Source organism: Chiloscyllium plagiosum, unplaced genomic scaffold (genome assembly GCF_037043375.1).
Source record: "Chiloscyllium plagiosum isolate Xiang-an unplaced genomic scaffold, Cpla_swu_hap1 HiC_scaffold_32, whole genome shotgun sequence".
NCBI lineage: Eukaryota > Metazoa > Chordata > Chondrichthyes > Orectolobiformes > Hemiscylliidae > Chiloscyllium > Chiloscyllium plagiosum.
The window spans coordinates 52,349,615-52,367,088 of NW_028270170.1; positions in this window are offsets into that span (position 1 = coordinate 52,349,615).

Genomic DNA, 17,474 nt, shown 5'->3' on the forward strand with positions numbered 1-17,474 from the left:
CAGCCGATAGTCCAATAGGTTTAATTGAAATCCCAAGTGTTTGAAGAGTTACCCTGTTGTTAGGTGCAGTGAGACAGAAGCACACAGCCACACCATTTATAAGCAGAGAGATTAATGACCAGAGAGAACAAAAGATCAGACAAATGGGGTGAGTGACGTGTTGAGAGGCTGAATAATGGACATCTGCATTTGATCAAGGGCATCACGCCCTGAAAGAAAAAATATCAACAGGTGGAATACAAGCGGAAGGCTGACCGATGTACCCATTAAATGAGGTAGAGAGATAATTTAAAAATAACGTGATGCTGGAGATGAATAAAATAACTGGAATAATACAGTAAGTGTGAGAGTTGCACACCAATGTTTTAAGCAATGTAGTACCTCATTCAAAACTGTACAAACTAATTCAGTCAGAGATCATAATTTATGAAGATGCTGGTGTCAAAATAGGACAGTAAGGAAGATTTTACAAATACAGCGCAGTCTGGTAGTGTCATGTATATCGCAACATGAACCCAGGACCACAGTTGAGGCTGTCTTCATGGGCACATAATCTTAGCTGTCAGTTTCTGCTCAGCGATTCTATGTTGTTGTGTGAATCAAAGTTCTCAGCCGAGAACTTTGATTTACAGAGGGTTATGAGTGTCTGTGAGAGAGTGTGTATGTGTGTATGTGTTTGAGTGTAAAAGGGTATAAATCTGAAGGGATGGCGCGTGTCGGAGTTTGTGTGTCTGTAGGAGAGTGTGTGTGTGTGTGTGTGTGTCTGTAGGAGTGTGTGTGTGTGTGTGCGTGTCTGTAGGTGTGCGTGTCTGTAGGTGTGTGTGTGTGTGTGTGTGTGTGTCTGTAGGAGTGTGTGTGTGTGTGTGTGTAGGAGTGTGTGTGTGTGTAGGAGTGTGTGTGTGTGTGTGTAGGAGTGTGTGTGTGTGTGTGTGTGTAGGAGTGTGTGTGTGTGTGTGTGTGTAGGAGTGTGTGTGTGTGTGTGTGTAGGAGTGTGTGTGTGTCTGTAGGAGCGTGTGTGTGTGAGTGTGTGTGTGTGTGTGTGTGTGTGTGTGTGTGTGTGTGTGTGTGTGTGAGAGAGAGAGAGAGAGAGAGAGAGTGTGAGTGTGTGTGAGTGTGTGTGTGTGTGTGTGTGTGTGTGTGTGTGAGAGAGAGAGTGAGTGTGTGAGTGTGTGTGTGTCTGTAGGAGTGTGTGTGTGTGAGTGTGTGTGTGAGCGTGTGTGTGTGTGTGTCTGTAGGAGTGTGTGTGTGTGTGAGAGAGAGTGTGAGTGTGTGAGTGTGTGTGTGTGAGAGAGAGTGTGAGTGTGTGAGTGTGTGTGTGTGTGTCTGTAGGAGTGTGTGTGTGTGTGTGTGTGTGTAGGAGTGTGTGTGTGTGTCTGTAGGAGTGTGTGTGTGTGTGTGTGTAGGAGTGTGTGTGTGTGTGTCTGTAGGAGTGTGTGTGTGTGTGTCGGAGTGTGTGTGTGTGAGAGAGAGTGTGAGTGTGAGTGTGAGTGTGAGTGTGAGTGTGAGAGAGAGAGAGAGTGAGTGTGAGAGAGAGAGAGAGTGAGTGTGTGAGTGTGTGTGTGTCTGTAGGAGTGTGTGTGTGTGAGTGTGTGTGTGAGCGTGTGTGTGTGTGTGTGTCTGTAGGAGTGTGTGTGCGTGTGTGAGAGAGAGTGTGAGTGCGTGTGTGAGAGTGTGAGAGTGTGAGAGTGTGAGAGTGTGAGAGTGTGAGAGTGTGAGAGTGTGAGAGTGTGTGTGTGTGTGTGTGTCTGTATGAGTGTCTGTAGGAGTGTGTGTGTGTGTGTGTCTGTAGGAGTGTCTGTAGGAGTGTGTGTGTGTGTGTAGGAGTGTGTGTGCGTGTGCGTGTGTGTAGGAGTGTGTGTGCGTGTGTGTGCGTGTGTGTGTGTAGGAGTGTGTGTGCGCGTGCGCGTGTGTGTGCGTGTGTAGGAGTGTGTGTGCATGTGCGTGTGTGTGTGTAGGAGTGTGTGTGTGTGTGTGTGTGTAGGTGTGTGTGTGTGTCTGTAGGAGTGTGTGTGTGTGTGTGTCTGTAGGAGTGTGTGTGTCTGTAGGAGTGTGTGTGCGTGTGCGCGTGTGTGTGTGTGTGTAGGAGTGTGTGTGTGTGTGTGTCTGTAGGAGTGTGTGTGAGAGTGTGCGTGTGTGTGTGTGTGCGCGTGTGTGTGCGTGCGCGCAGGAATGGGGTGAATTTGTCCTTGCAGAATTACATTTTACTTCACTCAAAACCTGCATGAATCCGTGTCAGATTCTGTAAATCCATTTTTTAGATTAGAATCAGTCTGACCATTGTGGCACAGACAGTCTCACATAGGGAGGCTCACACCTTCAATCCATTATCTGGGTGGACATGACACCAATTGTTAAAGTTCACTCAAGAATGTAACTTTTAAAGAACATTTTGCAATTTACAAATGAACGAACTGAAACCCACAGTCATTCTAAAAGAGGAGAGATTTAACAAACAATCCAGGTCGTTTTCAATATATAATTTCAGTTAATACCACACTGTAAACTTTTGCTATAAATTCTGTGCCTTGCAATCTTACTCTCCACAACCACCTGATGAAGGAGCAGCACTCCAAAAGCTAGTGCTTCCACATCAACCTGTTAGACTATAACCTGGGTGTGGTCTGAGTTTTGACTTTGTCCACCCCAGTCCAACACTGATGTCTCCAAATCATGGTAGTTTGATCATAGATCATAGAACATTACAGCGCAGTACAGACCCTTCGGTCCTCGATGTTGCGCCGACCTGTCATCTGAAGCCCATCTAACCTACACTATTCCATGTACGTCCATATGCTTGTCCAATGACGACTTAAATGTACTTAAAGTTGGCTTGGAGTAGGATAAAATGTCAGCACAACATCGAGGGCTGAAGGGCCTTTACCATGCTATACTGTTCTATGTTCTATGTAAATCCACAGGGACCTGGTAATCGATAACCCAAAGCACATGAGGAAGTGAGTGTATAAGTCATGAATACATTGATGTTCATTTTCGAATCTCTATTGACTCTGAAACAGTTCTTACATCGATAATGTAGTCGCATTATTTAACAAGCATGGAGAGTGACAGTACAAAGTTTGAGATCTTACAGAATGACAGCTGTAGTGGAGAAACTGTTAGAGTCTGTGATAAAACATTTGAGATGGAAGACAGTGGGGGATTGGAGAGAGTCAGGATGGATTTACAAAGGGGAAATCATGCTTGATAAATCTACAGAAATTATTTGTGAATTATTTGTGAAAGTGTTCATAGGGAAAAACGTGGATGTGGTTTATTGGTACTGTTAGAAGGCTTTCAACAAAGTCAAAAGTAAGACATTAATTGACTAAATTTAAAGTGTATCAGATTAGCAAATTGCCAAGCCATGACCAGATAACTGATTGGCTGACAGGGAATGATGAATTGTTACAATACAGGGTTTATCAAATAGAGGTTTATAAAATCATGAGGGACATGGATAGGGTAAATAGACAAAGTATTTTCCCCGGGATGGGGGAGTCCATAGCTTTAAGACGAGAGAAAAAAAGATTTAAAAAGGGATGTAAGGGGCAACCTTGTCAAGCAGAGGAGAGTGCAAGTCCGGAATAAGTGGACAGTGGAAATGGTGGAGGCTGGTACAACTACAACATTTCAAAGGTATTTGGGTGGTGATATGAATAGGAAGTGCTCCAAGGGATATAGGCCAAGTGTTGGCAAATGGGACTAGATTTATTTAGGATATCTGGTCGGCATGGATGAGTTGAACCAAAGGGTTTATTTCTACGTTGTACATCTCCATGACTCTATACCTCTAGCTTGTATCTTAAGGATAGGCTTGAACTGGACTGGATCCAAGATAAGGTGATTGTGAAGTGAGGTGGGGGAGGAGTAAGGGTTTAGGGATTGAGAGATGGTATGATGTTGAAAATGTCAGTGGTCTTTATTTATCTGCTGTATGAATGGATCAATGAGGTTTGCCCTGATCAGTTGAAGGGCCAGCTTAACAATGTGAGCAGAAAGATGATCTGATTGGAATCGTGCAGCGATCTGGAGTGATGCGTGACAAACTGGACCATATCCTACTCCAATGGATGGATTAGACAGCCCACCAACATTGATTGGGTTGTGTTTGCTGCTGCAGAACTGTGATTCTGAGGTGAGCCCACAACAGGGAGGGATTTCTGCTAACAGGAAAGGACTCTCAGCCTGCGCAAGTCAGGAACGGCACGATGGCTCAGTGGTTAGCACTGCACCCTCACAATGCCAGGGACTGGGGTTGGATTCCAGCCTCAGGCGACTGTCTGTGTGAGTTGGTACATTCTTCCCGTGTCTGCGTGGGCTTCCTCTGGGTGCTGCAGTTTCCTCCCACAATTCCATGATATACAGGCTAGGTGCATTGGCCATGCTACATTGCTCATAGTGTTCAGGGATGTATAGGCTCGGTGCATTAGTCAGGGGTAAATATGGGGTACAGGAACGGATCTGGATGGGTTCCTCTTCGGAAGGTCGGTGTGGACTTGTTGGTCCGAAAGGCCCGTCTACAAACTGTAGGGATTCTATAAAGTCTGTGGTGCTGTCTAAGTCCGAGTTGTGCACAGTCCCAAAGTGAAGGGTCCATTCTGTACTGAGGGATGGAGATGCCATCAGACACGAAGCAGGATGTGACATCGAAAGGCACCAGATATCAGTAAAAGGGGGATTTGCTATGTAGTGATTTCAGAGATTTTGTTTGAGCCAGCAAAGTGGCCTGAATCCTGAAAATATCTGATTGTGAGACGTATTGCATCTTGAACTTTGTATAAACTTGAGGGGATGGTATTGATCTTGAGTATTGTCTCATCTCAGTGAAAGGATGATCTGCCAGCTTGGTTTTGTGCTAAACATTATTTTTTTTTCTGTCTGATGAACAAGAAGAGGATGCTTCATGACAACTTTCTAATTTGTCATTGTTTTCTCTTTAACAATCAATGTGCTGACGATACTCATCCTGTCTCAGGGTCACTGTAACCTTGTGACCTGTACTCCTGTCATCCAGCTGGCAATGTCAGCAACACATCTGCTGGTTATTACTGCTCAAGTTATGATGAACTTTATTCAGTATTATTACAATTTACACAGAAACATAGGAGACCGAAGTGGGGGAGGCCGTTCGGCCCTTCGAGCCTGCACCACCATTCATCACCACCATGGCTGATTGTCCAACTCAATAGTATAATCCTGCTTTCTCCCCATAACCTTTGATCCCATTCACCCCAAGTGCTATATCTAGCCACCTCTTGAATACACTCTGTTTTGGAATGAACTACTCCCTGTGGTAATGAATTCCACAGGCCCACCTCTATTTGGGTGAAGAAATGGCTCCTCATCTCGGTCCTAAATGACCCAGCTCGAATCCTGGACACACTCTCCATCGGGAACATCCTCCCTGCATCTCCCCAATCCAGTCCGGTTAGAATTTTAGACATCTCTGTGCAATCTCCCCTCATTGGTGTGAACTCCAGTGAAAACAATCCTAACCTGGTCAACCTCTCCTCATACATCAGTCCCAGTATCCCCTGGAATCAGCCTGGGAAACCTTCACTGCACTCCCTCAAGCGCAAGAGCATCCTTCCTCAGAAAAGGAGACCACAACTGCACACAATACTCTGGGTGTGGCCTCACCAAGGCCCTGTATAACTGCAACAACACATCCCTGCTCCTGTACTCAAACCCTCTCACACTGAAGGCCTCCATCCCATTGCCCTCCTTTACTGCCTGCTGCCCCTGCATGCTTCCCTTCAATGTCTGGTGCACAAGCACACCCAGGTCCCACTGCACACTCCCCTCTCCCAATTTACAGCCATTCAGGGAGGAATCTGCAACCTTGTTTTTGCTTCCAAAGTGAATAACCTCAGAATTATCCATATTATACTGCATCTGCCATTGATTGGCCCACTCCCCCTACCTGTCCAGGTGATGATGAAGGATCTCTGCATCCTCATTACATTTCACCCTCCCACCCAACTTGGTATCATGTTACATTTTGTTCCCTCATCCAAATCATTACTATATGTTATGAATAGCTGGGGTCCTAGACTGGATTAGTTACAGTGTGGAAACAAGCCCTTAGGCCCAACAAGTCCACAGTGATCCTCTGAAGAGGAACCCACCCAGACCCATTCCCCTAAATTTACCCCTTCACCTAACACTACAGGCAATTTCCCATGGCCAATTCACCTAATCTGCACATTTTTGGACTGTGGGAGGAAACCGGAGCACCCGGAGGAGACACAGAGAGAATGTGCAAACTCCACACAGACAGTCGCCTGAGGCAGGAATCGAACCCGGGTCTCTCGCGCTGTGAGGCAGCAGTGCTAACCACTGTGCTACTGTGCTGCCTGCTAATTTGAAAAGGACCCATGATCCCTACTCTCTACCAACCAGTTTTCAATCTATCTCAATACAATTCCCCCAATCCTGTGCACTTTAATCTTGCACAATAATCTCTTATGTTAGACTTTCTCAAATGCTTTCTGGAAGGGCAAATATACCACATTGGCCGGCTCCCCCTTGTCAACTCTGAGTTACAACTTCATAGAATTCTAACAGCTTTGTCAAGCATGATTTCCCCTTCATAAATCCCCACTGACTCGGTCTGACCCTGCCACTGCTTAATAAATGCTGTTATAAAGTACTGCAGAAACATTCACCACCCTCCAACCTGCTGGCACTGTTCCAGAGACCATAGAATCCTGGAAGGTGACCACCAATGCACCCACTATTTCAAGAACATTTCATGACATTGCTTGTTTAGTGTTTTGCTGATAGTAATTAGGTCTCATTAAACATATTGTCCAGTTTGAGCAGGTTCTAAATTCACCAACTTCCTAAAGACTGGTTGGTAGAGAGTAGGCATTAATGGGTCCTTTTTGAGTAAGCAGGCAGTAACTGGTGAGGTGGCACAGGGATCTGTGCTAGGACCCCAGCTATTCAGCCTTTTTCATGGCTTCAAGTGCAACGGTAAGAGAATCTGAATTGAAACTGCTTTGTGCAGAAATGGTTTGTTCCTTCTATTTTACACAGAATTACCATCCTTTCACTGACTGTGGTGAGTTGTCATGCAAAACCTGAAGCATATATAACACTTAAACACCAACCCTACCTCCTTCCTACTTGGTAAAGATTTAACTCTTATCCAAGTAATAATTCCCTTGATCGTAAAATTCAGCTTCATGCAATGTTGCAATTCATATTCTGACACTGTGCACTCGGTTTCAACAAATCTTTCAAAATAACTAATTATAATGAGCGAGTCTGCAGCTAAAACCTTCATTACCCAGATAATGCTTCTGTTGAATTCCTTCTGCTTGTCCAGTAACACCATCATCTCGTTCTGAACCTGTCTTATGGATCAGATGTTACTTTAATGAGGACAATCAATTTTATTGTGAAATTTCAGACCACATCTAAAACTTCAGTTGACCATTTCCCAGGTATTCTCTGATAGCTCCCAGTTCCTGTTAATTATCAAATGGGTATCTCCATCCTCACTCCTTTTGATGATCCTTTCAGCTTGTGTCTGGGCTGTCTCGAATCACTGCTACAAGGAATCCTTTCTTTTTGGGTTACAGCTGAATGCCACATTTGTACCTTGGAAATTTCTGGAAATGAATGTTTTCCAAGGAAATTCTGAAAAGGCTTCCAAACAGGGCCAGGCAGACAGCTGCCAGGCTGGACAAGAGGCAGATCAGAGGCTCCTTCATTACTCTCTTGGTGCTCAGTTTGTACTTCCTCGGGTATTCACAGGATCAAACTTTCCTTTCTTGCCCTCAATCATTCCTTCAGAAGGGAAGTTAGCTGGGATGGCAGTGCATGTAGCACAGTGTTCCCCCTGTGGGATGTTTGAGGTGAGAGACACCATTCATGTTCCAGCTGAGCACAACTGCAGGAAGTGCACCCAACTCCAGCCAGATCAAACAGTTGTTATCTCTGGTTTGTTACCTGGGCCTTGTGCTAGTGAGGCGAGGGATAGGGAGAGAGCACGGTTGAACACTTGGCTACAGGGATGGTGCAGGAGGGAGGGATTCAGATACCTGGATAATTTAGGCTCATTCTGGGGCAGGTGGGACCTCTACAAATGGAATAGTCTACACCTGAACCAGAGATGTACCAATATCCTGGGGAGGATATTTACTCATGCTCTTTGGGAGGTTTAAATTAATTCACTCGGGGGGGAAGGGAATCTAAAATGTAGTTTCAGTGTCCGGGAGGAGGAGAGTAGTGAGGTCAGAAATAAGGTATCAATGTTGCAAGAGTGCACCGGCTGGCAGGAAGGTGGTTTGAGGTGTGTCTACTTCAACGCCAGGAGCATCTGGAATAAGGTGGGTGAACTTGCAGCAAGGATTGGTACCTGGGACTTCAATGTTGTGGCCATTTCAGAGACATAGAGCAGGGACAGGAATGGTTGTTGCAGGTTCTGGGGTTTAGATGTTTCAGTAAGAACAGAGAAGATGATAAAAGAGGGGGGGGGTGTGGCATTGTTAGTCAAGGACAGTATTACAGTGACAGAAAGGATGTTTGATGAGGAATTGTCTACTGAAGTGGTATGGGCTGAGGTTAGAAACAGGAGAGAGAGGTCACACTGCTGGGAGTTTTCTGTACACCTCCGAATAGTTCCTGAGATGTCGAGGAAAGGATTGTAAAGCTGTTTCAGGATAGGAGCGAGGGTAACATGGTAGTTGTTATGGGGGCTTTAACTTTCCAAATGTTGACTGGAAATGCTATAGTTCAAGTACTTTAGATGGGTAATTTTTTGTCCAGTGTGCACAGGAGGATTTCCTGACACAGTATGTAGACAGGCCAACAAGGGGCGAGGACACATTGGATTTGGTACTGGGTAATGAACCTGGTCAGGTATTAGATTTGGAGGGAGGTGAGCACTTTGGTGATAGTGACCACAATTCGGTTATGATTACTTTATCGATGGAAAGGGATAGGTATATACTGCTGGGTGAGAGTTATAACTCGGGGAAAGGCAATTATGATGCAATTAGGCAAGATTTAGGATGCATAGGATGGCAAAGGAAATTGCACAGGATGGGCACAATTGAGATGTGGAGCTTGTTCAAGGAACAGCTACTGCGTGTCCTTGATAAGTATGTACCTGTCAGGCAGGGAGGAAGTGATCGAGTGAGGGGGCCGTGGTTTATCAAAGAAGTTGAAGCTCTTGTCAAGAGGAAGGAGGCGGCTTATGTTAGGATGAGACATGAAGGCTCAGTTAGGGAGTTAGGGCACTTGAGAGTTACAAGTTAGCCAGGAAGGACCTAAAGAGAGAGCTAAGAAGAGCAAGGAGGGGACATGAGAAGTCTTTGGCAAATAGGATCAAGGAACACCCTAAAGCTTTCTATAGGCATATCAGGAATAAAAGAATGACTAGAGTAAGATTAGGGCCAGTCAAGAACAATAATACAAAGTTGTGTGTAGTCCAAGGAGATAGGAGGAGAGATAAATGAATATTTTTTGTCAGTATTCACACAGAAAAAGACAGGCTTGTCGAGGACAATACTGAGATTCTGCCTATTAGACGAGTTGGGATTGAGGTTGATAAGGAGGGGGTGTTAGCAATTCTGGAAAGTATGAAAGTAGATAAGTCCCCTGGGATTTATCCCAGGATTATCTGGGAAGCCAGGGAGGAGATTGCTGAGGCTTTGGCTTGGATCTTTATGTCGTCATTGTCGACAGGAATAGTGCCAGAAGGATAGGAAAGGTTGTTCCCTTGTTCAAGAAGGGAACAGAGAAAACCCTGGTAATTATAGACCAGTGAAGTTACTTCAGTTGTGGGTAAAGGGTTTTGAGAGATAGGATTTATAATCATCAAGGAAGGAATAAGTTGATTAGGGATAGCTAACACGGTTTTGTGAACGGTAGGTCATGCCTCACAAACATTATTGAGGTGACCAAACATTGAGGATGAAGTGGTTGATGTGGTATATATGGATTTCACTAAGGCATTTGATAAGGTTCCCCACGGTAGGCTATTGCAGAAAATTCGGAGACATGGGATTGAGGGTGATTTAGCAGCTTGGATCAGAAATTGGCTAGCTGAAATAAGACAGAGGGTGGTGGCTGATGGGAAATGTTCATCCTGGAGTTCAGTGACGAGAGTTGTATCACAAGGATCTGTTTTGGGGCCACTGCTGTTTGTCATTTTTATAAATGACCTGGATGAGGGCGTAGAAGGAGGGGTTAGTAAATTTGCGGATGATACTAAGGTCGTTGGAGTTGTGGGCAGTGCTGAAGGATGTTGCAGGTTACAGAGGGACATAGATAAGCTGTAGTGCTGGGCTGAGAGGTGGCAAATGGGGTTTAATGCAGAAAAGAGAGAGGTGATTCACTTTGGAAGGAGTAACAGGAATGCAGTGTACTGGGCTAATGGTAAGATTCTTGGTCATGTAAATGGAGCAGAGAGATCTCGGTGTCCATATACATCGATCCCTGAAAGTTGCCATCCAGGTTAATAGGGTTGTTAAGGCGGCAGATGGTGTGTTAGCTTTTATTGACAGAGGGATTGAGGTTTGGAACCATGTGGTCATGCTGCAGCTGTACAAAACTCTGGTGCGGCCGCACTTGGAGTATTGTGTACAGTTCTGGTCGCCACATTATTGGAAGGATGTGGAAGCTTTGGAAAGGACGCAAAGAAGATTTACTAGGATGTTGCTCGGTATGGAGGGAAGGTCTTATGAGGAAAGGCTGAGGGACTGGAGGCTGTTTTCGTTGGCGAGAAGAGGTTGAGAGGTGACTGCGCTGTCATGTTCTTTGTTCTGTGTTCTATGCTTTTCTGCTTCAGCCAGAGTTTAAAATCTCACAGTGCACCTGCCCTGCCCTATAGTGCAGACACTGAGCCTGGCAGTTGGTTTTTGATGGTTGTGTTCACAGAGTCAGTTGGGAAGATGGACATGGAGCACTGGTACTGGACGTTGATCTCACTTGTTCACACTGTGCCAGTGTGCACAGCAAACAAACTGCATAATCTTCAAACGGAACGAGCCTGTCTCTCAATCTAAGGACAGGAACTCTCTCAGTTAGTGGAGACAACCATCAGTCCCAGGACAGTAAGGCAAGGGTAACTGCTCAGAGAGTTTGACAGCGTCAGGTGGTCACGGGCTCTGTGTCATTACAGTCTGAGAGTGGACCATGCAGAGCCCTGTAGGTCAGTACAATCAGTCCAGGGAGATACAGAAGTCAGGCAGGGATCCTGCTGTATGACACTCAGGGCTGTCCATCAGAGATGGTCGATACTGGGGGGGAACATCCATTAAAACTCAAACTGGGGCCATTACTGCAGGAGGGAAGCTGCTCAGAGAGTGAGAGGCAGCAACACTGGGATTCAGAGTAATAACAGTTGTGAAGGGGAGTGGCTGAACATATAAAAACATGGGGAGGGAGGGATGGGAAGAGCAAAAGGAGTAATGCACCAACAGGCAGCACTAGCCTGGCCTTTGAGGAGGGTCAGTGGAGTGTACCTGCTGCGGCTATTCTCTCTCTGTCGGGGTTTTGGGGGAATGTCCGAGCCGATGGGGGTGGAGCAAGTGGCTCAGACTCTGAGGGAGGGGCCACCACCTTCCTCCAGTGGGAGGATTTTCAAAGGGCAACAGCATTAACTGGACCCTCACACAGTAACAGTAGGAAGACACTGGTGGTCACAAAATGCAGGATGTGAACAACTCCCAGTAACCTAACTGTGTCAACTAAAGACCCTCACCCTAGGCATACTCCCTCACATCATTAACATTGACAAACCAATCCTGTTAAAGGCTGAGGTGCAATGGATAATTGGTGACCTGGAAAGATTCACCCCTGAATTAGGCAACACAGATAAATCTGAGGTTTCTGGGGCGATCAGAGACTGCTAAGTAGGAAAGGTGATTGAAATAAAGGGATTTTTTTCAAAGCCTCAAAACATTGTTTGACCTGGAGAAAGGGGAACTCAGCAAACACAGAATAGGAAACAAAGTCAAGTCAAAGGGAAGAATGTGCTGCAAGTGGGGATGAGGGATTCTGAAGAAATTTAATTGAGAGGTTGGGAAAAACAAACTTATAGACAAAGGTTGTGCAGAAATATGAAGAATGGGAGAATGAGAATATTAAAATGGATGAGCTGCCCAAGTAACTCCGCAAGCCCAGAGATTGGTGGTTGACTGGGATTGGGGGACATTAGGATACAGGCAGCAGAGTTTATGGATAAATGGAAGTTTACAAAAAGGTTTCTGACTGGGAGGATGGCCAGGATAACACTGGGATAGTTCGGTCTGTGGTTAAAAACACCTAGATGAGGCTTTGTGCAGCAGACAAACAGAGGGAAATGTTAAGATGGTGACACTGAAAGTGGTAGTTAGCAGGAATGGAGCTGGAGAAGGTCTGGAGTTATCAGTTTCACAACAAAGGGATCCTGAGGGTACAGGCCAGTATCCCTCAGCCTCAAATATTGGCAAAAAATGGGAATCAAGCCAAATTGATAGGGAATGGAATTTATGATTGGAAATGATGGCAATGGCTTTAGGCTTCCTAAGAAGTCTATGACAGGAGCAGTAACACACATAAACACGATTCACTGAGTCAATATCCAGACAGACTTACCAGGGACACCGACAATAGCCAGGATGGGATAGTAACCTGCTTGAATGACCTGAAGTATGTATCTGATCCGCCATTCTAATCGTATCCGATCCAGGGAGAGCATGTAGAGAGCTGAGTCTAGACCCCTGTCTATTGCTGGAATGTTCCCGTCCATCGTTCTCAGATTCTGGTCTCTCCTTTCCCTGGAGCTACTGATTCCTGTTCATGCTATTCCGCTGACACTATGGAATAGCATGTTGAAAGGATGGCCTTTTTAATGAGGAGAGGGAAACCCTCCAGTGACACCGTTCGGATCCATGGAGATTGACATTAATCACAGTCACTGAACAAACAGGTCTGGCTCCCAGATCCACGGGATGCCCTGTCTCCATGTTCCTGACATGGGAGCAAAGGTCAACTGATACCCTGAAGAACAAAACAGAATTGCACTCTCTCCACCCTCACCACGTCATAAAACACATTGGAGGCACAATCCATATTGTTCTTTAAGCTGGCTTTCATTTCTATCAGAATCAACTCAGCATGATTCTTAGCTCCTGAGTATTTATTTCAATTAATTTTCTCCGTCATTAAGTTGCAATCTTAGAACAGTCTTTCACAAGAGGTTCAATTTTCCTGGATACACATTCTTTTGCCTCAGCACATCGCTCCCAGCTTCATCAAGAATTTATAGCAGTATTTATTGGTTACTGCAATATTGGCCCGTACAATAAATCGCAAGAGTTGGGATCTGTTGAGTTACGTCTTGACCTTTACTTAAAATACAACTTTCCACAAGGCTATGAGATCATAGAAGGATTTTTCTGGAGATTCATCTTTGCATCGAAGCCCATCCACCTTTGCAACCTCAACTTTCAGGATTTGATCTTTTCAGTCCGAGTGAAAGTTTCCATTTCCACAGAAGAGATCCTTTATGGCCTCTAGATTCTACTTCTCCCTTTGCAAAAAACAATATTTCTAATTCAAGCCAAAAACCCAGATGCAACTGACCAGCTGCTGAATGGGAGGATGGTCATTCTCAACAATAACATGACAGTATCACTGACACACAACCAAAAAGGTGACCTCAATCCACCCACACAAAGCAGCCTGGTGATTCTGCTTTCCTTAATGGCCAATCAGGCATGAGCCATCCTGGAAGGAGATTACATACAACATCTCATGGAGCAGTGGGGCTTGAAGACCAGTCTAACCTTCACACCAGGGTTCGAGCAATGGTGGAGAACAGTATTCTGCATTCTGTTCTATCACTCTGACATGTGAGAGGTTCTGGATGTAGGTTTGCTCGCTGAGCTGGGAGGTTTCAGCATGAAAATGAACCTTCCAGCTCAGCGAGAAACCTACATCCAGAACTCTGATGTATTTCTGTAAGGTATGATTTGCCTGGAGGGCACTCAAAACAATACTATTCACTGTATCTTGGTGTACATGATAACAAATCAAATGTACATCTCCACCAGGAGACTGGGTCATAGTCCAACAGAATCTCCACCCACAGATGGTAACTCAGGCTGTGCAGAGTTCAAAGCTCAAACATTAACTCTTTCAGAACCATTGCTTTAAACTATCCACACCACCCCGACCTCTTTTCCCTTAGTTAACCCATCATACAATTGCTTATGCCAATATAATGGCCTAGATATTGCAATGAGCAGGTAATTGATGCAGCAGCACAGATTGGTGGGATACACTGGGAGCAGATGGATTTCAGATACAACACACTCTGTGGGAATTACCTGAGAAATTGAAGATTCAGATGGACCATCCCCCCTTGTCGGGAACATTCAGAAGAATCCATTAAAAAGGACAGAATTCAGAGGTTTCCCCAGGAAAGGTTGGACAGTTACAAACCTGGTTTAACACCTGGATTACTGTTAAACTAACCCAACTAGTTAACCATACGCCCCTGTCCCAAATTCATATTCTCCAACCCCTTAAACTCCCTAGAGCTCTGACCAGTCACCCCACCCCCTGCAGAAACTGTACACAATCCCATCATCCTCTTCCCCCCTCCCCTCCCCCTTACCTTGCTGCCTGAAACAGAGCATAGGACTAGGAGTAGGCCATTCGGCCCAGCTCCTCTATTCAATACAATCCTGGCTGATACAGCATGCAGGAAGCCTGTGAGCAAGGATAGACAGTTGATAGGGCAAAGTTGCAGTCAGTGTAATTGGTTGAAGTGTGTCTATTTTAACACAAAGTGTCAGGAATAAGGGGGATGAATTTAGAACATGGATCAGTACTTGGAGCATGATCTTGTGGTCATTACGGAGACTTGGATATCACAGGGGCAGGAATGGTTGCTGGATGTTCCAGGGTTAAGATATTTCAAAAAGATTAGAGAGGGAGGTAAAAGAGGTGGGGAAGGGGCATTGCTAATTGGGGATAGTATCACAGTATCTTCAGAAAGGGAGGTCATTGAGGAGGATTTGTCCACAGAGTCAGTCTGGGTGGAAGGCAGAAACAGGAAAGGAGCAGTCACTTTACTGGGAGCTTGCAATAGACCCCCCACTAGCAAATGAGATATGGAGGAGCAGATTGGGAGGCTGAAGTAACAGGGCTGTTGTCATGGGTGACTTCAACGTCCCTAATATTGATTGGAACCTCCTGAGTGCATTTGCAGAATTGTATTTGCAGATACATTCTATTTTGTTCAAGAATCTCACAATCTGTAGGTAGGCAATGTAATCCACGTGACATTTTGTACATTCCTACTTTGGAAATAGAACCAGTCTGACTCAACATTGGAATACTTACAGTCTCTAACCTCACACCTTTGCACTGAGCTGAGATGGCACCTTTTTTTTCCACAAAACCTTAAGTTATCTTGGGAATGTGACTTGGAAGAAGTTCTCAGATTTACATATTAATAAATTTACATATTAATAAATTTACATATTAATAAATTGAAATTTGCACCCATTCTAAAAGATAACAGACGTAACATCAATCTCGGTTTGTTCAATATATCGCCCCAGTTGTATGACACGATGATCTTTTGCTGTAAATTCTGTGTCCTATGGTTCCACACCACTAGCTACCTGGTGAAGGAGCGGTGCTCCGAAAGCTAGTGCTTCCAAATAAACCTGTTGAACTATAACCTGGTGTTGTGTGATTTTTAACTTTGTCCACCCCAATCCAACACCAGCTCCTACACATCATGTCTGGCAAAATTCAATTACATCCTTGTGCAGTCCATGCCAGTAAAAAATCGTTTTGCAATTTAGCTTGTGTTTTTCTCACTCCTAATGACTCCCGAGAGGTAGCTCATGCACCACCCACAGTCCCACCTTTCTCCAACTCACTGGCAACACAACTTACTGAACTTCTGCCCATTTCTCATCGGCCTGAATGTGTGATGGTCTCCATTTCTTCAGTAAGACATCATTTTTAAGATAGTAACATTCAGTGATATATTTGGATTCATTATCTGTGTATGCCTTTTGATACAATTGTTTTAAATTTTCATCTTTCTGCTGTAACTCAGTTAAAAATGTCGGTTGTGTCACCTATCTGCTCCTGGTTTGTCCCACCATCTGATCCAACAGGGTCTCTGCTCATTCCACTTCAACTTTCTTATCTGTACTGTTTGGTCTCTCCTGTTTCCACTGGTGACTTTGTGATCTCGTTACCACATAGTTGGGAAAAATTCCAGGATGTGTGACTATGCAATAGTCCAGTTGCCTGATTTTCCACTGGCTTTTCAACCGCAGTAGGCAGCACTCCTACCAGTGAATCAGCTGGATCATTTGCAAGGACAAATTGTATTCCTGGAGCTGAGAGTTTGTCCAGTACTCCTACCACGGCCTCCCCACTCTTCACTGCACACTCTAACCCTCAGGTTAGATGATTGAGCACTTCTTGTCTCAGTGAATTCCTGTTACTAGCCCCTTTTCTGGCAATAGTCCTTTAGAGGTACATATCTCCTCATCCTTCAGCATCACAGACTGAGAGGATGCTGTGTCTCTTAATATTGTAACCTCTTGACCTGCTGCTCCTGGCCTATGCGAATAAACTTTACCTTCACAAGTGTATGGTTTAAGAAGGTCTGGCTCATCCTCCTTAACCAACCTCCGACCAGCTTCTACATTCTGGTGCAGCTTTCCAGCCTCTCCTGTGCTCTGTTACCATTCCAACACAACTCTCCAGCTTATCCTGTTTTTCTACATCTGGCTTCTCAGTGCTTTTCCTAACCCACTAACACTGATGTCATGTGGCCTACTTTATTGCAGTGAAAACACTGGAGCTTTTTAACTTCTCTTTCCTTTTCACCCTGGTGTAAGTTGTCCTTATGATCTTCACCAGGATCTATCCTTCCCTTTCCACGTGAGGATTTCTCTTTGCCCCAATATCTATCCCTCACGGATTGAAATGGATTTTGGAAGCCAAACTTTGATTTATGGACCAACTCATAATCACCAGCCATTTCAGCTGCTACTCTTGCTGCTTGAAACTCTGCTCTTTCATACGTGTTCTCACCGCTTTGGGAACTTCTCCAAAATAATCGTCTCTCTAATAACATCACGGGTTGGCTCTATCTTTAATGCCCTTATCCACCTGTCAAAATTACTTTGTTTGATCCTTTCAAACTCGGTGTGGCTTAGATCAGGATCCTTCCTTCGATTCCTGAAACACTGTCTGTCGGCTTCTGGCACAAGCTCACATACGCTTAAAATGGCTTTCTTCACCTCCTCATACACCCCATGTACCTCCTCCTCTGATAGTGATGCAAATACCTCGACAGCGCTACCTACAAGTTTTGTTTGGATCAGGAAAACCCACATGGTCCCTGGCCACTGCGTTTGTTCAGCCATCTTTTCAAATGAGATGAAAAAAGGCTTCCTCATCCTTTCATCAAATTGAGGCAATGGTTGAATATA